Source organism: Vicugna pacos, chromosome 15, assembly GCF_048564905.1.
Source record: "Vicugna pacos chromosome 15, VicPac4, whole genome shotgun sequence".
Classification (NCBI taxonomy): Eukaryota; Metazoa; Chordata; class Mammalia; order Artiodactyla; family Camelidae; genus Vicugna; species Vicugna pacos.
The window spans coordinates 12,098,704-12,123,560 of record NC_133001.1 but is presented as its reverse complement, the minus strand read 5'-3'; the positions used below and the strand labels follow the sequence as shown (position 1 = coordinate 12,123,560).

At 37.6% G+C, this 24,857-nt stretch overlaps 1 long non-coding RNA gene across 1 annotated transcript in view; it reads left to right on the top strand.

Annotated features, from left to right (window-relative positions):
* Positions 1–4,967, top strand: part of LOC140685663 (uncharacterized) — a 319,416-nt gene extending 314,449 nt beyond the window's left edge. The window contains exon 5 of the long non-coding RNA XR_012058927.1: positions 4,533–4,967. This is a non-coding gene — a long non-coding RNA (uncharacterized lncRNA). The remainder of the gene's footprint in view (positions 1–4,532) is intronic.
* The last annotated feature ends 19,890 nt before the right edge of the window (positions 4,968–24,857 follow it).

The window sequence follows — 24,857 nt, the reverse complement described above, 5'->3', positions numbered from 1 at the left end:
CAGAAAGCTCAAGTCACAATGCTTTAAACTAAGCTTCTTTGTCTATTTCCCTTGATCTATTCTGCCTTAATTATCTCTTACCAAGTATTCCTGTTTTCTACCCAGTTATACAAGGCAGACTTTAACTCCTTAAATTTTTTTAATAGTTTCTATTGCCAATGAAAGAAAAATTCAAGTTTGTTAGTTTGAGTGTATCAGGCACCTTTGAAGTTCAGCACCATATTCCCCGAGTCCAACTCTGATCTCAGCTCCAGCTGCAGTGGATTGTCCTACACACATTGACTTGTCTGGAGTTGGCAACTTCCTTTCCCAGAATGTACCACTTGTCTTTTTGCCTCAGTCTTCTCTGAAGCTACATGCTTGGCCAAATCACAAGCACAGCCCTGTAACAGGGAAATAGTTTATACTCCCATGAAAAAGCCTAAACCAATGGAAGATGGAAGCCAATAGATAAGTGACACAGCCTCCCACCCCTCCAATTCTGGACAATTATGGAGGCTTCTTCTATGCTTCTCAGAAGTCCAGAGCTTAATCACGTTCCTATGGCCGACAGCTGTGACCTCAAGAATGCAACTTTTTGTCTGATGCCAAGGCCTTGTCTCAGGCTCTGCTTTGGGGGAACCCTAAATAAAGACAGTTGTTCAGAAGTAGTGCTCTAGAAGCATGGCCCTCAAGTTGGGTTTCTGGGACTCACTGTTGACAGAATCAGGAATCCCACTGATTGGAGTTGCATTAAATCTGTAATTGCTTTGGGTAAGATGGCCATTTTCACAATATTAATTCTTCCAGTCCAAGAACAAGGGATATCTTTCCATTTCTTTTTTTTCTTTTTTTGGAATCGTTTTCAAATTCCTTCATCAATATTTAAAAAGTTTCAGTGTACAGGTCTCTCACCTCAAATGCACACCCACTGCTAACACCTCCTGGGGTGCTGCAGCACCACGTCTCTGGGGGCTCTTTTATTTGTTAGGGGCTTGAAATGCAAGAGGAGCAGAGGAAGTATTAGACCTGGCAGTAATTCTACCACTGAAGCAGCATAAACATTGGTCATTATAAAGATTAGAGATTAAGCTCATTTTTGCAAACTTCTTTGAAAGTCTTGAGGCAAAAGAATGATAGGAATATTGATGAATAAATTACGGTCAGTTCCCTCCATAGAATATCACGCATATTTTAAAATGTTTTTTGTTAATTTTTAAAATCAATATTAACAAAGGCTTTTATACAATATCAAGTCTTTAAAAAGCAGAATAGAGAGGGTATAGCTCAGTGGTAAAGTGTGGGTTGGCATGCATGAGGTCCTGGGTTCAATCTCCAGTACCTCCATTTAAATAAATAAATAAATAAAACTAGTTACTCCTCCAAATAATTTTTTAAAATAAAAAAAGCAGAATATAACTACCCCCTCAATAATTTTTAGAAGGGAAAAAGGCAGAAAAAACATGCATCTTCACTAGAATTAACACTTAGAGGAAAAATACGTATGCTTAGGAAAATAGTGTTAAGAGAAAAAAACAACTAAATCCTGACTGGCTATCTCAGGATGGTAGACTCAACAGTGGTATTTCTTCCCTTTATCTATTTTAAACTATTCTTTAATTGTGGCCACATTACTAGATAGACAGATAGACAGACTTAAATTAATTTTTAAATTTAAAATACTTTAAAAAAAAGCAATGAATTTTAAAATCTGATCTCAGACATATAAATAAAATCTCTGGAATTTTTCTCTCTTTAGATAGAACCCAATACTGTCCATAAGTCCTTTGCAAGCATTAATATTTCTGTATTTGTATCTGCTGGTGGAGAAAGTCATTGCAGAATTCCTTGGCCCATGAATGAGCAAGTTGTCATCACATGGACGACCCTTTTGATGTGACATTAACTAGGTCCTGAAGTTTCTGATCTGACTGGACAAGTCCACTAGTCCAGATATTTTTAAAATTATGTCTCATTTCATAAATGTTTAAAAAATTAATCACATAAGTATGTCATGTTCATTGTGGCAAAATTAGAAAATTCATATAAGCAAAATGGAAAATTCTTTAAAATCACCTATGAACTTCCTATTATGTCTCAGAAGTTTTTCTGAATTTAAAAAAATTATGAAATGGATCATGCATGCATTGGAGGAGGCAGTTTAAAACACATTTGCCCAGCTTCACAGAGTTTGAGCTGTACTGTCAATGCCCCAGGTGCTCCTTCTTTACCATCCCCTGCGAAGCCAATCTGCTGAATTCTGAGTTCATCACTCACTTGCTTTTCTTTATATCTTATAAGTGTGTGGCCCTAAGCAATATATTGTTTAATTTTGCCTGTTGTTTTATCTTTTTTTGGCTGTAAGTATGCTTTGTGTATTCTTTGTTGACTTGCCTTTTTCTGCTCAATATTGTGATTTTGAGAACTACTCATTTTCACTGTTGCATGGTGCTTCTTTTTAGATGAGGATACCAGAATGCAATGGTCTATTTTACTGTTGTTGGACATTTGAGTCATTTTTAATTTGTCTTATTATGAACAATGCTACTTAATGTTTGTTATGAGATGTCTCTTGAGAATGTTCAGTAACTTACCAGGGGTAAAAGTGGAATTGTTTAGACCTGCAGGATTTGAGGGTTTCTAGTTTCACATTGTCACCAATGCTTAGTATGATTATACTTTCACGTTATTTGCTAACCTAGTAAGCATGAAATGTTAACCTAGCATTTTATGTTAATTTTCTTTTTCCGGATTAGTAAGGAGATTAAGTCTTCGTTAACTGTTGAGTTTACCTTTGTGTGTGTGTGTGTGTGTGTGTGTGAAATGCCTGCTCATGGCTTTCAACCATTTATCTTTTAGTTGTTGTTTTCTCCTCCTCCTCCTCCCTTTCTCATCTTTCCCCCTTCCTTAAAGAGCACATTATAGATCTTAGACGGGTAAGCCTTTGCTAGTTACAGGTGTCACCAGTATCTCCCAGTTTGTGCTCTACTTGTTTTTTCGTTTTGTTCTGCATTTTGCTAAATAGATGTCTTACTTTTAATACTGTTTAATTTTTTTTCTTTTACTGTTTGCCTTTTTTTGGTCTTCTTAAAAAGAAAAACAACAACCCTTCTTCACTCCAAGATAACAAGGATATTCTTGCATATGCTTCTTCTAACAGTTTTAAACTTTCATCTTCTACTTTGATGTCCTCAGTCTATCTGGATTGTTTCTGTCTGTTGTATGAATTACCAGTCCTGCCTTCCATACTCCTGTTCCATCTCAGTTCTGTCGTATATAAAGTTGCCTTACACAAGTGAGATTGTTTCTTGCCTCTAAGTTCTTCTAAATGAGTCTTGACATTTGGTAAGATAAGTTCTCCCCTTCCCACTCTGACACCTTGTTTTATTTTATTCTGTCCTTTCTTAGCTGTTCTTTACACTTTGTCCTAGAATTATCTTGTCATATTACACACAATTGCAATTTTGATAAAAATTACATCAAATATTCCACATGAATTTGCAGAGAGATGCTATCTTTACAATACTGACTATTTGTTTCTGTGAATGTGGTATTTTTCTAAATCAACTTAGGTTTTCTTTATTGTCTTTTAATAAAAATTCATAATTTTATAATGGTCTTACAAATATTAAAAATAATTTTTCTTAGATTCTTTTTTGTTTGTAGCTATATATACAAAATATACAATTTTTTAATTTTTCTATAAGTGTATCATTAATACAGAGAAATACAATTGAATTTTGTATCTTGATTTTATCCTTGGCAAACTTGATATTCAGTTGTTAATTCTAAGAGCTTTCCTATGGATTCTTTTGGGAATTCATATAAGCAACCCTATTACCTATAAATAATGATAGTTTTATTTCTTTCTTTGCTATCATTCTAATTTTTATGTACAGATCCATTTTTACATGTATCAGTAATGAAATAATAATAATCTATTTGTAGTTGTGTTAACCTTAGAATGATCTTTCTCCAAAATTATGTTAATGTCTAGTTATATTTTTTCTAGATCTTTTTATAAATACTTTATAAATCTTTAAGTATCACTTGTGATATTTAAGTCATCACTTTATTTGGAATTTCAATTGGTAAATTCCTTGAAAAGCTTCTTTTTCAAATGAGTAACTAGGAATTGTTGAATCTTTTAAAAAATGTATATATTCTTTCCTTAGTGGTATGCAGTGGTGCTTTTACTGTACATTGAATTAAGTAGATTCTTCACTTTTTTCTAGACTATTTCATCTCTTTCACTGTTTTTCTTTTGACTGTTTTGTTGATTGCCTATTTATTCCATGATTAGTGCCATATTCTTTTAAATATCACTGCTTTACAATAGGCTTTATTATTAAACAGGTCAAATGCACATCATTTTTTATATTACAACGTCAATTGGATATTTTTACCCAGTTATTATTCAGATAAACTTAAAAAAAATTTTGTGAAGTCTTTCTCCCCAGATATCCTTTTGGGAATTTGATTAGGTTTATATCAATTCTATAAATTAAGTCTATTCCTAGTCTTTTGAGGAATCTCCACACTGTTTTCCATAGTGGCTGCACCAAACTGCATCCAGAAGGAACCCTACTTCAGGATGACACCTGCACCCCAATGTTCATAGCAGCACTATTTACAATAGCCAAAACATGGAAACAGCCTAAATGTCCATCAACAGGTGACTGGATAAAGAAGATGTGGTATATTTATACAATGGAATACTACTCAGCCATAAAAACCAACAACATAATGCAATCTGCAGCAACATGGATGCTCCTGGAGAATGTCATTCTAAGTGAAGTAAGCCAGAAAGAGAAAGAAAAATACCATATGAGATCACTCATATGTGGAATCTAAAAAACAAAAACAAACAAACAAACAAAAACAAAGCATAAATACAGGACAGAAATAGACTCACAGATAGAGAATACAGACTTGTGGTTACCAGGGGGGTGGAGGGTGGGAAGGGATAGACTGGGATTTCAAAATTGTAGAACAGATAAACAAGATTACACTGTATAGCACAGGGAAATATACAGAAAATGTTATGATAACTCACAGAGAAAAAAATGTGACAATGAGTGTGTATATGTCCATGAATGACTGAAAAATTGTGCTGAACACTGGAATTTGACACAACATTGTAAAATGATTATAAATCAATAAAAAATGTTAAAATAAATAAATAAATAAATAAAATAAAAAGAGAAAAAAAATTCTATAAATTAACTCAGGAATTAAGTCTCTCAAATATGGCATGACTTTAACTTTAGTTAATGGAAAGGTATAAATGGTATCTAGCCGATCCCGTATTTATGAGAAGTAGGTAAACAGCACAAATGTTTCTGTAAGAGATGGCTCCCTTGTTATTGTCCTGCACCTCAAGAAAATAAGGCATGAAAAGGGGTTTTTCTTTCAGTGACTTCCCTGCCTTTTTCCCCATGTAAAACATTTCACAGCTTGTCTCATTATAGCGTTTGTAAAAACACAGTCTGAAAGCAGTGGTGCATAAATGAATTATTTAAGTTTTGCAGCAAATCGTCCTCATCTTGCTTGCTGCTTCTTAATGCACTTTAAGTGAGCCCAGGGAGGCGAATCATAGAAGGCACGGGGTGGAATGTAAACCAAGTTTTATTAGCCACAAAAAGCCACACTATAACATTTATTAAGTATCAGAGACAGTGTGTTTAAATAAGTTTGATTTGCTGAATAATCACTGACACTGCAGCCATCTTCCCCGGATAGGAGCACTCCCTTGTCAAAAACATTTATTTTCTTGTCACTTCTGTTAATATAATGGGCTCTTGGGGTTTTGTGAGAGTTTCTTAGCAAATAGTGATTTTCAACAAATTACTATGTGTCTCCCACTGAATACAGCTTTAATGGCTGGGGGGAGGAGAGGAAACCCACACACATCATTGGCTGAAAGTATATCATCCTATTATCGGTGCCACTTTTAGGGGCTTCAGCTGCCCGAGGAAAATAAGGAGCCAGACATCCTCCCAAGTCCCTCCCAGTCCTTCGGCCAATGAGCAGTGTCAATAAACTTGACCTTCCCCCAGTCAGACTGGCCTGAGGCTGAATTCCTTTTCTCTTTAGGGGTGAATCAGCCCTTAAAACCAAATAATTTATACCACAGTGGCCAACTCTTCTTCTCTTCTCTTTTTCATTTCCCTGATGCAAAATGAAACAGACAGATGCTCAGAACATTTCTGAGCCTTGGAGCACCTTTCTAACCTTGCGTCAATGGGGTGAGTTGAGGATAGGTGATTCCAGGATGCTCTGCTGTGAACATCTGTGTTATAAGTCCTTCTTATCTTTGGCTAAGGCCACCATTTTAATTCCAGATGGAAAAAATAAAAAACACTAAAAAAATTAAGTATACCTACGTACTCACTGGACAGATGCTGGCTGCTAAATATTTAATGCAACTAAGAGCTCACCTTAGATAGTGTGAAACACTGGATTTATGTCCTTGTCTTACTCTTCTATGACAAGAGGCTGCAAATGTGCAAATGGTAGTATATGTTTGTGTGTGTGTGTGCTCGTGTTTGAACCCGAACTCCACGAGGCAAGGAAGGAAGGCAAAAAAAGCAAGAAGGAAGGAAGGAAATTAGGAAGGAGAAAAATGCCCATTCGTTCTTTCCTGTCTGTACTGGAAACAGTCCTTCTGATGGGGAGACCCACTGACTGCCTTCTCATTACACACAGACCTGTGGTGCTGCATTTCAAGGGGTATCAAGTGAAGGTCCTAGCACGAGTTTTAGGAGTCACTGAATTTTACTGCCCACCAACTTTGGCATCAGTTTTCCTCGGTGAGGTGCCTGTCAAGATTGTGGCTGTCACTGAGAAGGCGATGACTGTTGCTCTTCTGAGTCTCTAACTGCCTGGGGAGTTCAGGCCTTCAGCTTGGGACATGAGTTTGTCTTGGGATATTGATTTCAACTTGAAGGTAAATGGCACTGAGATTCATTCATTTACTTACTTCATCATTCAACCAATATGTCTTGAATGCCTACTATGGAGCTAAGAATTCTGCTGGGTTGGTAGCTATTTTCTATGTTCAAGTTGTTCATTATTTACTGAGTGATTCAGAACAAGGTAATACAGGTAATACCTCATATGGGTAAACACAGGTGATTACAGGAGCACATAGGTGGGACCTGGACCTGGACCCACTGACTCACTCTTGGCAGAGGTGTGAGGCTGGGGAGGGTCAGGCAAAGCCACTGGGAGATATGAAATTCAAGCTGAGACCTGAATGTTGAGTAACAAACAGTTAAACAGTAATAACCACATATGCAAAAGGGCTAGAGGCAGAAGAGAATTCAGACTATGAAGAGGGACTGATGACAGCTCGGTGTGGCTGGAACTCAGAGGGGTGAAACATGAGGCTGGAGATGTAAGCAAGGACCTGTCTAGGAACAGCCTTAGAGCTGCCAGAGTTTTCACTCAGCTCTTGAAGACACTGAATTGTATTAGAGATTTTAAGTGGGGGAGTTATGTAGTCAGATTTAAAATGCAGAAAACATACTATTTTAATCTTTATTACAAGCATATATTCAGAAAGAAAGATCACTGCAATGTAGAAAATAATTTGGAAAGGGTAAGACTGGAGCCTAAGAGGGACTTTAAATGATTCCTTAAGCTGAGAGCTGATGGTCTGACTAAGAATATCTCACTGCAAAGAGACAGAGGTACGTATGTGTTGGAGAGGTGTGGGTGTGCGTGTTGCAGAATTTTTCTAGCAAGACTGATGATTTACTGGATTTATCAGGAAAGAGGGGAAAGAGTCAAAAATGAGACCAGAGTTTCCGGCCGGAGTTGCAAGATGGATGCCAGTCCTTGAGTGGAATGTGATGGAAGGAGCTGGTTTCTGAGGAAGTTCTGTGGAGTCACTACTCTTGGGGACAGCCAGGTGAAAATGCGTTGTAGACAGTGTACATCCAGGTCTGGAGTTTAGGAGACAGGCTCTAGTTCTCACTTTCCTTGACTTTAATCATTCCACAGCAGAAACAATTAGTAGTGTCATCTGCTTACCATCAAGTACCATTTGAAGCATCTCCATTAAGACATGGGGCCTAAAATTCAAATGAAAACAGTGGCAGGCAAATGTTTTTATGTGTTTTCTGTATCATATCAAAGACTGAGGTATTCGGAAACACGCAGTCTTAAGAATATTCTTTGAAGTTTTTCCCCTCCAATGTTTGACATTATAAACAGGAAATAAATGCCCATTAGGTCTTAGTGGAGATAAATGTTACATAATATTTAGAAGCATTCTTAATTTATAGTAACAAGAGACTCCTCTACATTACGTTCTTTACCTAAATGAGGGTTTGCTATCCTAGGAAACTAAAGCACAATTAAACAGGAAGCCATCTGTACAGGGATTTGAGACCGGTGGGGTCAAAAGGTGCAGAAACAACCTTGTTGCAAACATTTGGACTTACTTGATATGGTAAAATAAGGGAGAAATTCAGAAATTGATTGGATAAAGGAAATCTGATTTGAGTTCACATCTTTTTCCTAGGGAATTTTTGTTAGGAAGTGAGAATGGGTTTAAGGACCTCTGGAAGAGGTAAAACAGAAACTAACAGCAGATTATTTTGCAGGGTAAGTAATTACTGTTGAAGGAAGTATAACTGAAAGGAAGTCCTTCTCTGGGTGTTCGTGTGTGTGTGTGTGTGTGTGTGTGTATTTCACAAGTTTTCTTCCTCTCCATATCTATTTACACTCTTTGTTGGCCCACTCTTGGTCTGACTGTATCTATAATGCAGTGATGACCTTTTCATTTTTATTCATAGTGTGGAGTAAGGTGCTCTGGTTTTCTGGAGACTTTCTGGTTTTCAGGCTCCTAATAAGGTTTAGGAGCCTGTTCTCTACCTCTGAGGTGATATAGAGGCAGTGTGTATGGGTCAGAGGATGGGGTGAGTCAAGGAACTGATAAAAAATACAAGAAAGAAGAGAAAGGTCCTTGCAATGATGGAATATGTGGACAAGGCAAATGCTTAAAGAGAGAATTAGAGATCACAGTTCTTCCCCAAAGGTACAGGAGATCAGAGAGTGGGCAGGAGTCCAGAGATCTATATCCAGTTGGCCCAAAAGGTTCACAAAACAAGCAGTTTTTTCCCCCAAAGTTACATACTAATTCTTCAGTAGCATGGCTTAAGTTGGTGTATAAAGCTTCTTCAGAATCTTCAACATCACTTTCTATCACCAGTGTTCATACGCACGGGGTGACAGTCCGCTCCTCTTACCTCATGCTGGAAGTCTTGACCTCTTTAGCATCTTTCACACAGTATGATTTCAAGGCATATTGAAAACCACTATGGTTTGTGCAAAAGTTAAATATCTTTTCTTGACTATCAATCAGAAGCTTTGGGGAGATAGTTGTTGAGTATGGAAGTGATTGTTCTTTGTGAAATTTCTCTCAGTCACACCAAACTCTCCACCTTGGGACACCCTATGTTCTGTTTCAAAGGATTTGGCAATTTCTCATTGGTTTTAATTGTCTTAACTGTCTTATGCCTATTTTTGTTTTGTTAATACAATCATCTTGCCTTTCAATATTGGATTATAGTGTAATTTGAATATATTTTAAGCAACAAATGTTCCCAATACAAAATAACTCAACTGAAGGGAGAGGGTATGAACAGATTGCCTCAACAGACTCATGTTCTGTCTCATGACTGGTACATTTTTTTAAAGAACTGTAATTATGGATAGATAAAACATGTAAGTGGTACCTAATTCCAAAAACTCAAAATAATGAAAAGTAAGTTTCCTGGTGCCCCTTCCCAGTGGCAAGCACTCATCCCAGTTTCTTCTGTATCTTTCACATATTTTCGGCCAACATACGCTCATACATTTTCACATAACGTTAAGTATTTATGTACCCAAATAATAAATACATTCAGTTTTTTTCACCTAGGACTCATTGAGGAAATCCTTCAATTTCAGTGCACATAAATAACTCATTCTGTTTTACACTTGGATAGTTTTATATCATTGAACTTGCCATAATTTATTTAACTAATCATTCTTCATTGTTTTGTTTTAGTTTGAGCTTTAGTTTTGTATTTTTGGTAATAACAATGGAGCTACCTTGCCACAACCAATCCACTTTTTGCCTAGTGTAACTTCCCTGTTCCTGCTCCATTCTGCCTATCAAAGCCTTTCATTTTTGTACAGCTCCTTAGAGCTCCTTTCTATTTTCTGGATTGGATACTACCTGATTCATAAATGGTATAATAAAGTGTATAAGATCTTCAAAAGGTACTCGGGTGAATCTTTTTTTTAAACAAAAGCATCCTCTCAGGAGACAAACATACACAAGAAGAGACAGAAACCATGACCTAGGTCTCATCTCCAACCTGCCTGTCAGGTGTGAAGAAAGAATATCATCTTAATTTATAAGTCATAGATATTGAAAATAGCTACTTTCCAGCATTCAGGTTCTGATTAAAGGCCAAAGGTTTCTATTTAACCCATAAAGAAAGTTTACATTTTAATTTATGCATCACTTACATTCAAATTGGACCTTCTGTGGAAGCATTATATTTGATTTTTGGTATACACTTCACTTGCATTGTAGTTATTTTGGTTTTACACTAAATGATACCCATTTTCTTCCTTCAAGCATCATCTATTATGTGGCTGAAAAGAAGGATGGAGGAAGGGGAAACTGGCAAGTTCCTAAGTGTCCAGTACCCTGCAGTTTCTGAATCCAGTCCGTGGATATTGGCTAAGAATTCTACCTTGTAATGTTATAAACCTGGGCTATATGATACTGTATCTTTGGAGTTGTGTACCAAGACCCATAATTGTGATTATTAACACTCAGAGATTTACTTAACGTATGCAGTCAAAGAGGAACAAAGTCCATGACTAATTCTCTCATGTATTTGGCTTCAAATTTCAGTATTTCAGAGCATGAACAATACAAACTATTGCCAAGTTGTGGCATGGGGAAGGGCATGTGGCTGTGCGTCAATTGGTGGTTTTAAGGATCATGTGATCTAACTTTTCTTAAATCTTAGTGCTATTGTTCTGTGTGGGAGTCAAGTCTTAGCTAGCTAGCCAGCCAGTTAAATGGTATTAAAAACCCAGACTATATCTAATTTGCCCTGTTTCAAGAGTGAACCTGTTTTGAACAAGTCTAATTTTACTTTTAATATTTCTATGCCTGCAAACCTTTTACTGTAATTAGAAAGGAAAGTTCTAGCATGGGAGATATGAGGAGAGGTTGTATTTGGCTGACATCTGGTCTTATACAAATCTAGCTAAGGGTCTGTTGCAAAATACAGTCTGTCGTCTGAGTTTCTGGCTGGTTCTAGTCTGTTGGAGCCAAGGGCGAACAGGATATGAATTTGGTCTCTGCTGAGTTCTGTCTCTCTCTCAAAAAACAAAGAGAAAGTTTTGTTTAGCTGAGTTCTTAAAGAAGAAATCACATCAACAGCAATTCCAACTCCTGAAAACAAAAACTAAACCACGAAAATGTTAGGAGTATGAATGTACAGTCACAGCTTTTGTGTCAGAGGTTGGGACGGTGGTGAAACGAGTAGGAGATGGAGGGTTTCGGGAAAAGATGAAAGGTAGGTTACTCACAGTTCCATTATGCGATTACAGCTACTGGGCTGGTTGCCAGAACTGCAGAGAAAGCCGACCATCGGGCCGAGAGGTCTAGAAGAGAAGAAACAGAAGCCTGAACGCACAGGTTACGATCTTGGCCCCTCGGTTTTCTGCGCGTGCGCAGCGCCTCGGGGCAGGACTTCCGGCGCCCTCCTCCCGGCGGTCATTGCGGCGGCTCTCAGGGGCCTTCACCGGGTCTCAGGGGCTTGAGCTTCGATCGGGATCCAGGTGACGGGACCGAGCAGATCTGTTCCCGCCGCACAGAGGCGGGTGTGAGGCTCCGCGACGCCGCCCGCGCCAGGCCCGGGACAGGGACTGCCGTGCCCGGGGCTCCCCTCCTCTCCCGGCCCCAGTCCGCCTGCAGACTCTCCAGGTGGCCGCGCTTCAGGTAAGCGCTTGTCCTCCGGGCCCTCACCACCCTCACCCCACCAGACACGAAAGCCCCGACTGGGGGGCCCCGGCTCACGTGCCTGCAGCCCAGGCCGCGGTATCCAGGACGGTGAGGCCCGATTTCTGACCGTGTGATGGCGCACGGGAGAGGTTTACAGGTGGAGGGACCCGCGGGTGCAAAGGCTTAGAGGTCGGCCTGAGTTGGGAGGATTCGGGAAACCTGGGGTCGGTCTTGTGCTGCAGAGTGAGGCGGAGCCGCGGCTGGAATGGCAGCCTCGTGCCTGGAATGGCAGACTCAGGAATGTACCTTCGTTGTGAGGGTTCTAGAAGCCATGGAGAGGTTTGAACAAAGGGGGACACAGTCTGCGTTTGTGTTTTAAAACTCTCCCAAAGCCTTTTCAAAGTAAGAACAGACTGGAGAGGAGTTATAAAGACATTGAGGCCTTAGGAGATTGAATACTTTTTCAAGATCCCACAGCTGGTAAGAGACAACACTGAGCCCTGAAGCACAGAGGTTAGACAGACAGCTTGAGATTACCTGGCTTCAGGACCTAGCAAGGGTACAGGGAGGCATAAGCCCATGGAACCCCACCATGGGCAAATTCTTACAGGGCTTCACTCTTCGTACAGGTTCCCGTGGCTGCAGAAGTGCTTCTGGGACCCACACAGGGAAGGGGAGCCTGTCCCAGACCCTCACTGGCCCCAAACTCCGCCCACATGTTCTCTGGGTTGTTTTTTCCCTAGGAGTCTTAAGTGCCCTTCTCCCTGACCTTTGGTCTGGGATCCTTGGAGAGACACCAAGCCCAGATTTGAGTCCATTTCAGGCTTTATATATAGACAGGTGTTCCCGTTTGTGGCAACCAATGTAAAAAAGTGTGGAGGGCTATACCAGGAGCCGGAAGTGTTCAGGAAACCACAAATCGTCTTTCACGTTGGAACGAACAGCAGGTATGTAGGAGTAAGGACTGGAATGGCTGCAAGAGAAGATGGATGTTTATTCTAGAGTTAATTGGAGGTTTATCAGAGGAAGGTGAAGATCTTAAATGATCTCACCCATCTATATCTGGCTGCAGATGTGGATGAAGGAGGAGAAAGTAAGGTTAGGGTGCAGGCTACTGCTACCTCCAGGTGAAGATTAATGGACCAGAATGGTGGCTTGGGAAAAGTGGTTGGATTCTAGATGCATGTTCTAAAAGGGAGCAACTAGATTCTCTAATGTGGAGGAAGAGAGAGTGAAACACAGGATTCGGGAATGACACCTGGCTTTTAGCACCTGTAGGAATGGAAGCACCATCATCCAAGAGGGGTAAGGTTAGGGTGGGAGGGTATAGCTAACTGGTAGAGTGCATGCTTAGCATGCACAAGGTCCTGGGTTCGACTCCCAGTACTTCCATTAAAATAAATAAATAGGTAACTAAATAAATCTAATTACCTCCCTGCTCCAAACAAACAAACAAAAGAATGTTTAAAAGATGGGGAACATTATAGTAGGAGTGATATTCACCAGGGATATCGAGAGCTTTGTTTGGTTTTGGGCATGTTGCACGTCTAAGGTGTTTCTGAGACCAGTGAGTGGAGGCATGAATTGAGCAGCTGAACGTACAGGTCTGGAAATCTAAGACAGGCAGATTCTTGGTGGAGACATTCAAGACATGGTGGATACTATGTGGGCCCAGGTGAGTGGTCACATTTAGGAGGGGTAATTTTCAGCTTATTATGGGAAAACTATTAGGGGACCAGGTAGGGGAGGGTGAGGTCAATGAAATGGATCTTTGGCTTGATTACCTGGATGATGGTTTGGGGCTTCACAAACCCATCTCACAAGGCAGTTAACTGGCCGTTGAGAGCAGATGTGTTGGGACAGGATAGTCTGGCAGGTGACCAGGGCTTCCAAGGGAAGAATGGACATGAGAGGGATGCAGTGGCCTAGGAGTAATTGAGGTAAGAAGACACTTTGGCCAGAGCTGATGCTTATTATCCACACTATTTACCCCCTAGAATGTTTTTGTGGCAGTTTTGATGGAGCCTGGGTGTTTTGTTCATCCTGGAGAATCAGGTCATGTGAAGAGTCACTAGATCTGAGGTGGGCAAGCAGTAGGGTTGGGCATTGAATGAGGTTAGGTGAACAGAGGAAGCTGTGACTTCTGAGGGAGAGCGGGTTCAGCACAGAAGTGGAGGAGGACCACGGGTGTCTGAGATCCACCGGTGACTCTGTGTGGCCAAGTCTGAGGCAAGGAACACAGCCAGACAGGGAGGCCTTTGTAGAGGTATTTAGGGCTACCACCAGTAGCGCGAGCAACAGGAAGCCTGTGGTGATACTGGATTCTATTTAACAACAAGGTCCTACTGTGGAGCACAGGGAACTATATTCAGTACCTTAGAATGGCCTATGAGCCATTGAATGAAATGAATGGAAAATAATATGAAAAGAAATATGTGGTATATATATGTGTGTGTGTGTGTGTGTATAACTGAATCACTATGCTGTACAACAGAAATTAACACATTGTAAATCGACTGTACTTCAATTAAAAAAAAAGAAAAAAAGAACTTGGACTCAAGAGTCAGGCAGACTTGAATTTAGGGCTGAATATAACACTTACTAGTTCTGTGACAATGAGAAAATAGATTAACTTCTCCAAGCCACTTCGGTTTCTTTATCTGTAAAATTGAAATAACTGTATTGATCTCATTTATTAGTAGACATTTTATTGTAAGGTGAAACTATTTATGTACTATATCAATGTAAACTTGCAGATTCCTATTTTATTCCAATTATTATGGTCCATTATTATACATATTTAGTGTAATGCTTCAATGGTCCCAGATTTGGCCAGTGATAATTCCTTCAAGCTAGTATCTGTGTTCTTTTGACATGATTCTGTCATTTGAAGCCCTTCCTTACTTTTTGGCACACACACAAAAAACTATTTCAGTCCATTGTGTTTTTCCCTGGAATCAGCCATTCTCCCAAGAGTCCTAGTTCCTCTAGTGAATAATGGTAAATAAAAACTGGTAGCTGGGTGATAAGTGTGCTGTAGCTACTGGAATGTCACTACCTTAGTCTCCCTGAGTAGAAAGTGCTAGGAAATTAGACATACTGTGTAGAGTTTATACTAACCTCTTCATTTCCAGTACAAAACCACAGGGTTTATTCTAATTTTCGCCCTTTCTGTATTTGTATTTCCTGTCTCCGATGGTGAAAATCCTGACTCCTAGTATTCTCAACATAAATATTTACATGTGCAAGTCCTTGTATGTAGCAAACTTCTGATTCTACTGAGGGCCTCCTTGCCTGAGTGCCCTTTATATATGGGCTCTGGCTGCTATGATGATGTCTTCCCATCTCTCCTGGGTCTGTGTAATAGGTTTTCAATTAAGAAAGAAGGAAAGAAGAAAGGAAATGTTTCTAAACAGGATTCAGTATGTCCTCACAGACATCTGAGCTGGGAGGAATGTTAGATAGTAATGATTTATTTCTTATTAATATAAAATGGGCAAGACTTTACCTTTCTATCAAGTAGAGAAAAAAGTGATGGATACTATAAAAGAGAGAGAGAAGAAACACAGAGACAGAGAAACAAAGAGAGACATAAAATGAAATAGAAGAAGCTACCCAGGGCCAACACTTTGCGCTTCAGTGTTGGTGGAGATCTGTGTACTGAAAGCAGAAATAACTGAATGTGTATTCTACTGTTTTTGGCTGGAATGTCCTATAGATGTTAAGTCCAACTGGTCTGTTGTTTCATTTAAGACCACTCTTGTCATATTGATTTTCTGTCCAGATGATTTCTACATTGACGTAAGTGGGGTGTGAACGTCCCCTACTAGTCCCTTTGAAATTGGGGATGAGAAAAGGATGACAATAGATACATACATACATATCTACAGACAAAACACATGAATACCTAAGGATAAAAAGAATGAAGAAAACTGTCACCAAAGATATTAGTTGTACATAAAAAATCTAAAAGAATTTTAAGATAAAATATGATTTATACAAAATGTCCACAAGTTCTCTGGATGCAATATTAGTAAACAAAAAGCAATTTTCATTTTATATACTAGCAACAATTCAAAGACATCAAATAAGATAATACTAATTATAATAGCATCAAGAATATAAAGTACCTTCAGATAATCCCAGTGTAAGATGTGCAAAATATTTATAGGGAAAACTATAAGACTTTATTGAGGGATGGAAAAGAAGTTAAAAGAATTTGAGAGATGTACCAGATTTATGAACTCAGTGTTCTAATGATATCAGTTCTCCTCAAATTGCTCTATAGATTTAATGCAGTCTTCTCCATAGTCATCAGAATGGCAAACTTTTAATGTCTGATAACACTAAGACAAAACTAATTCTATTGGATAGGAAGTTTTACTTACATAGTGAGGTCATGAAAGTCAGGATACTGATTAGCTCAAGGAGTAAAGGGGTCGTGGTACATGGTGGGACTTCTGGGAGGGCAGCAGTGAGCTGTTTCTTGAGTGAGTGTTCTCAAAGATGTTTGTTTTTCAGTAATTTGCTAAGTTGAATATTTATGTTCTAAGCACTTTTCACTCTCTGTTATATTTCATAGTATTTTTTTTTTAAAGAAGAGCATTCAAACTAAACTGTTTGGAAAAAAAATCTGTCATCATTTTAACTTTGTCAAGATAGAAAAAGCCAGACAGTAAACACCATAAAGGTTATTTCGTTAGACACCTGGCATCTTGCCTTCATCTCCTTTGGACAAAAATCTAGTAACTATTGGCTGATAAATTTTAGATACATAAACAATAATTAAATTTGGGCAAGTTCAGCAAGTGCTTATAAAAATAATGGTTATATTACCTTTACTATTCATCTTCGGACTTTGTCAACATGTAAGATCTATACCTTTACGGATGGTTTCAGACGATTGTAATTAAACATTAAATAAATATTAGTGGTGAGAGTATCCTTCTCCACCTAGTTCTTTGTCTTTATTTTCCATAGTTATCTATCACTACATAACATTTTCTTTCCTTCCTTCCTTCCTTCCTTCTTTCCAACACAAATTCCATGAGGGCAGAGGCTTTTAATGTGTTTGCCACTGTATCCACAGCACCTAGAATAATTCCTGAAACATTGTAGGCAGTCAATAAATAGAGTTTAAAGAATAAATTAATTCATTTTAATTGCTATATTTCTTAATAAAATTTTTGTTGATGACTTTTTGAAAAATGCTTTTATTTATTTACTGAAAGAGGTTTTGTTCGCTTTTCTTCTTGAAAGAAATTCTGTGTTTGGTCTTAAGAGAACAATTTTGGCTGGTTTCTACTTTAGATGTACATTAGCCTCATTACCAAAAGGTAAATAGTACAGACAGGTTTTAAAGCAAACTAGAGAAATCTTGGTTATTTGCTATCCAAAGACTGTTCAGCAGTGAACATTCTCACTAATATCCTCATTTTGTTGGATGTCTATCGATTTCCATGAGCTAGTTGTGGATAAGGAAAGGCCAATACTAGCACAAGGTGAGCCTGTTTGAATTTTGCAGGCAGCTGAAAGGGACCTTGGTCCTAAGTCTTGCCTGCAATATATATACTCAGAAACATAAAAGTTTCGAACCCAAAGATAACCATAAAGCATTGTGCAACTTTATAGGGTTTGCTTATTCTAATTCCAAATAGTGATTAAGCCTTGGTTATGGTGGTTCCAGGAAACATCCCACTGCTTTACTAGCAACCTTCAAAAAATCTGCTACCTACTTTTCCTTTTTTCAAAAAAAATTGATCCCACGAGACACCTCAATGTATGCTTTAAGTCTTTATTTAGTTACAAATAATCTCTTCAAGCTGACCTCCATTTTTCAAAAGAGTTACTTGTTCCTTTTGGCAGTCAGAAGGGTGACCTGCACGCATTACAATCTGTCTCTACAAGAACTTCTCTCTGTGTGACTTGGACTTTATATTTACATTGAGGGGAAAAAAGAATTTGATCATAACCCTTTTCAGTGTTATTTGATTTTCCTCCCAGCCTTTGGTCTGAATTGGGAGGACTGAGAACATTAAATTATTTGAGTAGCTTATTGATTTTTTTTGTCTCTATTAAATGCATGACATAACTTCTAAATATTGCCTTGAGAAAAAAAGATCTTTCAATAGGAGATACCATTAGAAAATGCATGAAATGCAAATATGCTTTTAGCCAACATAAAGCATACATCTGTGAACCTTTATCTGCATAATAATTCTATACAAACTTCATCAAAAATTGGGTTGCCAGCTATTCCACATATACTGATGATTTAAGTAAATAAATACTATTCCAAGGAGGAATGATCAACGTTTGAATAAAGTGTCTTCAGTAATATAAATACTGTCCATATTTTTGAATTTTGTTTGTGCCTTTCAGTTTGTGTCTCAATGTAACAAGTTCTGAATGCTGACAGTATTGTTGTTTCCATCTCCTGTGCTCTCACTTAAAGGCTTTCTCTGTCTTGGGTGTGATTAGGTCCTTTTATGTATAGTTTTCCCCCATTTACCCTTTAATCTTGAAATGTCTTCCAATAACTTTTTGCAAGAGTGTGGTGATCAGAATGAATATTTGGTTCCTTCTTACTAGATCTTTAGTATCATGACAGGGAGTTGGTACAGTGTATTTATGGGGAAGGGAATACGTTTTATTACTAGTCACACAAAAGCACACACCTCTCATATATACAAATGGCAATAAACACATAAAAATTTCCAACATCATTAGTCATCAAGAAAATGCAAATCAAAACCACAGTGAGACACACTTCACATTCATTAGGGTGGCTGTAATTGAGAAGTCAGGTAATAACCAGTGTTGGTGAGGATGTGGAGAAATCAGAAACTTCATAGACTGCTGGTGGGAACATAAAATGGTTCAGTCATTTGGAAAACAGTTTGATAGTTCTATGGGTTTGATTAGTGCATAAAGTTTTATCCACCACCATAGTGATATAGAACAGTTCTATTACTCCCCAAATTTTCTTCAACTCCTCCTGTACAGTCAGCTTGTTTTGCCACACCCAACTCCTAGCAATCACTGCTCTGCAATTTCGCTACAGTTTTGCCTTTTCCAGAATGCTAAATGAATCAAATTACACCATGTGAAATATTTTGGTTCTCAATTTTTTCACTAAACAAAATGAATTTGAGGTTCATCCTTGTTGTGTGAATCAGCATTTTCTTCCATTTTATTGCTAAGTGGTTAGTATGCACTTGTCTGGATGCACCACAGTGCTTTTATCCATTCAGCAGTTGAAAGACTTCTGCGTAGTTTCCAATTTTTGGCAATTACAGCTAAGCATTCACATTTGGTATTTTTGTGAACCTAAGTTATTTCTTCTCCTAGGTAATCAACTGAGTGAAAATTCTGGGTAATATGATAAATGTATGTTTAACTTCATTTAAAAAGTTGCCAAATTTTTCCATGGTACACTTGATACTGTCCACTTGTACACAGTGAACATTTTTTCTATACCTATTATAGAACATTTTTCCTATACATATCCACTTCCTATACGTATATACATGAATCTTCCAATTCATGAACATGGAATGCGTTTTTATTTATTTATGTCTTTCTCTTTATGCAGGATTCTTCTCTCTAGTGTTCTCTGAAATCTAGCTGCTTTAGTCTCCCTACACTTTCAGCTCTGTCTCCTCAATTCAAGGAGTCCACCAGGATTTGCCTCAGTTTCTTTTTCCTGTTCTACAGCCTGGAAAGTCTCTCAAGGCAGAAAGCTGGGCAAGTGTAGGACTCACCGTGTGTGTTTCTCATCACTCGGGGATTACTGATATTTTCCCCTGGTATCCAGTATCTTGAAAATCACTGTACAATATATTTTCATAGTTTTTCATTATTTTAGGTAGATAGATAAATCAAGTCACTGTTACTCTATTGCAGTCAGAAACTTGAGGCTTTTATCAGGGTTCTTTCCCAGCCATAAAAAAAACTCAGGGATTGACTCTTTCTTGGATGTCGGCAAGTCTGTCCTGCCTCGGTATCTCTCTGATGCCTTCAGTTAGTTTTTTTAGTATTTTTTTCCCCAGCGTTTCTATTGCTGGGAGCAATTTTGGTCTAAGGTGAACTATTCCACCATCATTGGAAGCAGAAATCCTATTGTGCAATGAATCTTTTATCTTTATAATGCATCTTGCCATCTACTGAATTCTTTCTATATTCTGTAAATCATTGACTGATCATTCCAGCCGTGACTGGAGAAGTTCAACAGACATTCCTTTAATAACAACTGTGCGGAAGGCATTCTGTAAAGCAGTATGAGAGTTCTAACATGATGGAAAGCTTTGTCCTTGTTCATGTAGATTTTTAAGGGCTAATTCCAGAAAATCATAATTAACTGGGGTAGAGACATATACATAAAAACACTGTGTATGTTAATAATGTTAAAGGCACTTAAATGCCAAAAATATATACAGGATTAAAATATTTGTACTAGTGCTTAAACTTTAGTTGTCAACCCAAACTTTTGTTATTTGTAGATATAAATGGAGCCATTAATAAATCAAATCAAATCAAATTGTTGCCCTAATTTAAATCTCCTCAAGCAAAACTAAAGACTTGTAATATGTAAATAATCTTATAAGGTATAGCTTTCAGTTTTTTGGACTTACTAATTTATTTATATAACATGAAAATGTTGAATACCTGAAATGTTGTCCTAGGCCCTAAGGTAGCAAAGATCACTGAGACAAAATCAAGCACACAAATCTGGAATGAATTAATACACAAACACATGCAGTCATTAGCACCAGAAATAGAACTTTAAATAAGAAAACAAAATGAGAATTTTCTAATTTTATTTCAGTTCACTTGATAGAAATCAAAGTAATCATTTGCGAACTTACACAAATGTGTGCACACGTACATAGACATAGATACTCACAAATATGTTAATTGAGAGTTAGGAGAAGAAGGATACTCAAATAGAAATCAAAGGAGGAACTGATTACTGGATCTCTCAATGTCACATGAGATACTGAAGTAAATTATCTGTGAAGGCTTAGGAGTAGTGAGATTTTTAATATAAATCAAAATTTTAAAACAAATATCTTAGGAATATTTCAATTATGTTTCTAAATCAGGTGAAAAGAAATACAAATAAATTTGATGTGACTGTCAAGAAATAATCTATTGACACTGTTGAGTGGCTCAGACAGCTGAGGGTTTGACCCTCTGTAGACAACCCATGTACCACCAGAGTAGGTCTTCACTGGTCCAGAGTCATTCAACGTCTAGTCAGTAAGTGAACTGCCTCACCATCCAAAAGTTGCACTTAGGGAAGATGGATCAAAGCCTGCTGAAGCTCTGAGCTCTCTGACTGCTCTGAGGCCTCTGATGGTCCAAATTTTAATCAGGGTACAGTCTGGATTGCAGATAATTTCTCTGAATGAGTCATGATTAATTCAGAGGCCAGAAATATAGTTTACCAGGAACTTTTAGTTGTCTTTGATGAATCAGATGGAGAGAGGTCAAGAAAATAATTGGGTCCAAGCTGTCTGCCCCCAGTTTTCCAGTAACATAACAGATCTTTATATTTTCTTTCATATTTATCCCAAACTGCTCTGCACACAGCTTCCCTCGCAATTATGATTTTAAAGCTGAAAAAAGTGGTGAACTGTCTTTCAAAAGCATTTTGGGTAACAGATTTATGAGCACATTTTTTTTCTTGTAAGAAGGTTATTCAGTTATAGGACTTCAATTTCAAAGTGTACATTCCATTCAAAGAGGGCGAGATTCTTAATAGCCATGATTTTGTGAATATATTACCTTCATGTTGTACTTATATCCCATTATTCCAGTCTACTTTTAGATTTTAGAAGAATGAATACAGTGGCCTTATTGTGTTTTGAGATTTCCCTAAGTACATACAGAGAAAAAGCAACCTCACACTTGATAGACGGCTATATCATAGATGGCTATATATATATCATATATAGCTCTGTGGCTGTATGCCCATGTATATGCATATGTCTGTGAGTATCTGTGTAGAGAGGTCTTGGTTCACTACATCAATTGTGAAGCCAGATAAAGTGTGACAAGGAATTCATAATGTTCAGACATTCATTTAAACAAATTCTTCATTCCATAAACATTGCCTCAGCTTTCAAATATAAATAAGGAAAGATGAACTATTCATATCATCTCTCCAGATGTTTTGTGTTTTGAGACTGCATATCACAGCTGGGCCAGTGATCTCTGAATCCTGGGAAACAGGGAACTCTGTAGTTCAACTTTAATAGAAGAAGGTTCTCAGACTGTGAGGTGAAAGCAGGTGGACTCCATGTTCTGCATTTTTTACTCATCAACCCAAATTCTTCAGCAAGAAGTAGGGGGCGAGGGAATTGCCACAGCAATTATTTCCTAAATGTGTAAAGAAATCTGAAACAGAAAGTTTAAATTTCTGAAATCACCTATTTATGTCTTGGACTAAGTATTGACCAAAAAATATACTAAACCGATGAAACTAATCCTTGGTTTCTAAGATCTAGAGGGAGTCACAGCTGCTAATGAATCTCGCTAAAATTAGCCTTCGATGTTAAAAATCCAAATACACTGAATCAAAATATCTGTTACTTATCTGATTAAGGGAGGTTTTTAACTTCATATAAGGAGCTGAAACAGTCTCTTGGGAAAGGATTTGCCCCTTAAAGTTCTCAGGACATTGGCTAAGTTCCCAGAGAAACTCTCGGATACCCAAAGATGATCATAAACTTACCCTTCATAATAAATTGGTGAAGAGTTAATGTTGGGGATATGGAGGGGTATCTAGTGTTCTGAAGGATCCGGGAAGGTGGGGCACTTGGAAGGGTGAAAAGTGGCAGAAAAATCTCATTGGGCTGTTTGGTAAAGGAAGGACTGCAAAGATTCCTTTCCCACTTGGACAAGGCATCAAAATCTCTGGGGTGCCTGATCAAAATGCAGGTTATTCAATTTGTGCCAGACCTACTGGGTCAAAATCTCAAGACATGAAGCCTCTAATCTTCATTTTCAACAAACTTCAGAGGCAAAGACTATTAGAAAAAAAAAAGCTTGAGAACCACTGGAATCAGACAAACAGAGATGTCAGGTGAGAATGTGGAAAAAGAAATAGGCACACTGGCACAGTGTGAATATATCTTCAATAAAGTTAACTCAAATTATGAAGTGCTAGATGGGTAAGACCTTCTTGTAAAAATCAGTGAAATAATTGAGTTCTGCTAACTATCCAATACCCAGTCAGCCCATATGGTTAGAAGATAATTGTCATCAAAATTATAATAAAAAATATTTTGGTTCGTATTTTTAGAAAAATTTTCTTTAATATGAATCTACTGTTTTGGTCAGAAGAACAGTCAAGTGAAGATAATCTAATTTTTCTTTGCTGATTGAGGATCTTGCATTTTCTTGAGGCCATAATTGTGATCATCATTTTACATTTGTCAGTGATCATAACAGTGTAGAATACAATAGGAATTGGATTAAATGTACATTCATGTCTACAGTATTCTCCGAGAAATGGCTTCAGGGAAGTAGGAGTGGGTACTGAAAGTGTTGAGTGACTTGGACTCTGCATTTCCAAGGGTGGAGGTTGTGGGTGGGGCAGGAGTGAGCTTCTGCCAAGATGTCCAAGCCCCAAAGCAGTCAAGTCACAGAACTAGGTTGAAGAAAAGGTGGGAGCAAGGAGTGCCATACCATTTGGGCACTGCACCCAGTTTTGTGCTAATTTGGAATATAAGTAGATTATTCTTTGTCCTCAATTTCTTGTTTCTAGCAGGTACCCCGCACTTCTGTGCACATACCAACTAGTAACAATCTAAAAATGACTCAAAGCATGCACTAGACCAAAGTGTGTGTGTGTGTGTGTGTGTTTGTGTGTGTGTGTGTGTGTGTTAATCAAATTCTTGATATTGCTTGGGAAGAGAACATTTTGGTTCATTGAAGTTACCAGTCAGTTAATTGGCCTCAGCCATGCTTTCTTTCTTCCTTGCTCACATTTTGCTGGCTGTTTTTTAGAATACCTTTACTAGGATGAAGGATGTGTCCTTTTGTTATCATAAAAGAAGAGGAATCAAGGCCAAATAAAAGATAACAGCAGAAGGGGTTATCACTAAATGAAAAGAATACAAATTTGTGGCATCAAGTTCTTCCTTTTTTAATTTTTTCAAAATGGAGTATATTTCATTGTTTTTTATTGTTATAAAAGACAAATATCATATAATATCACTTATATGTGGAATCTAAAAAAAGATACAAATTTTATTTACAAACCAGAAATAGATTCATGGACATAGAAAACAAACTATGGTCACCAAAGGGGAAAGGGAGGGGAAGGGATAAATTAGGATTTTGGGATTAACAGATACACACTACTATATATAAAATAGATAAACAATAAGGACCTACTGTATAGAATAGGGGACTCTATTCAATTTTTTTTAATAAGCTATAATGTAAAAGAATCTAAAAATATATATGTATGTAAATGTATTACCAAATCACTTTGCTATATACCTGAAACTAACATTGTAAATTAACCACCCTTCAGTAAAAAAATAAAAGGAGATTATTCCTTTTAAAGAAAAGTCTGAAAATATGAAGGAGGAAAGATTATAATAATTATAATAAAAATTAATAATTATAATAAACCTCTTAAGCTTATCTTACAGATAGCTATTGTAAACCATGGCAAATATATTTTCAGAATCTTTATGTGCACACAAACGCATATATTTAACAGTTGTTTTATTTTTATTATTTACAAAAATGAGGTCATATTTTAGTTTAATAACAGATTACTTATATTCAACCACTTTTGACTTAGAAAAACAAGAATTTTATATGGTTCAATCTATAC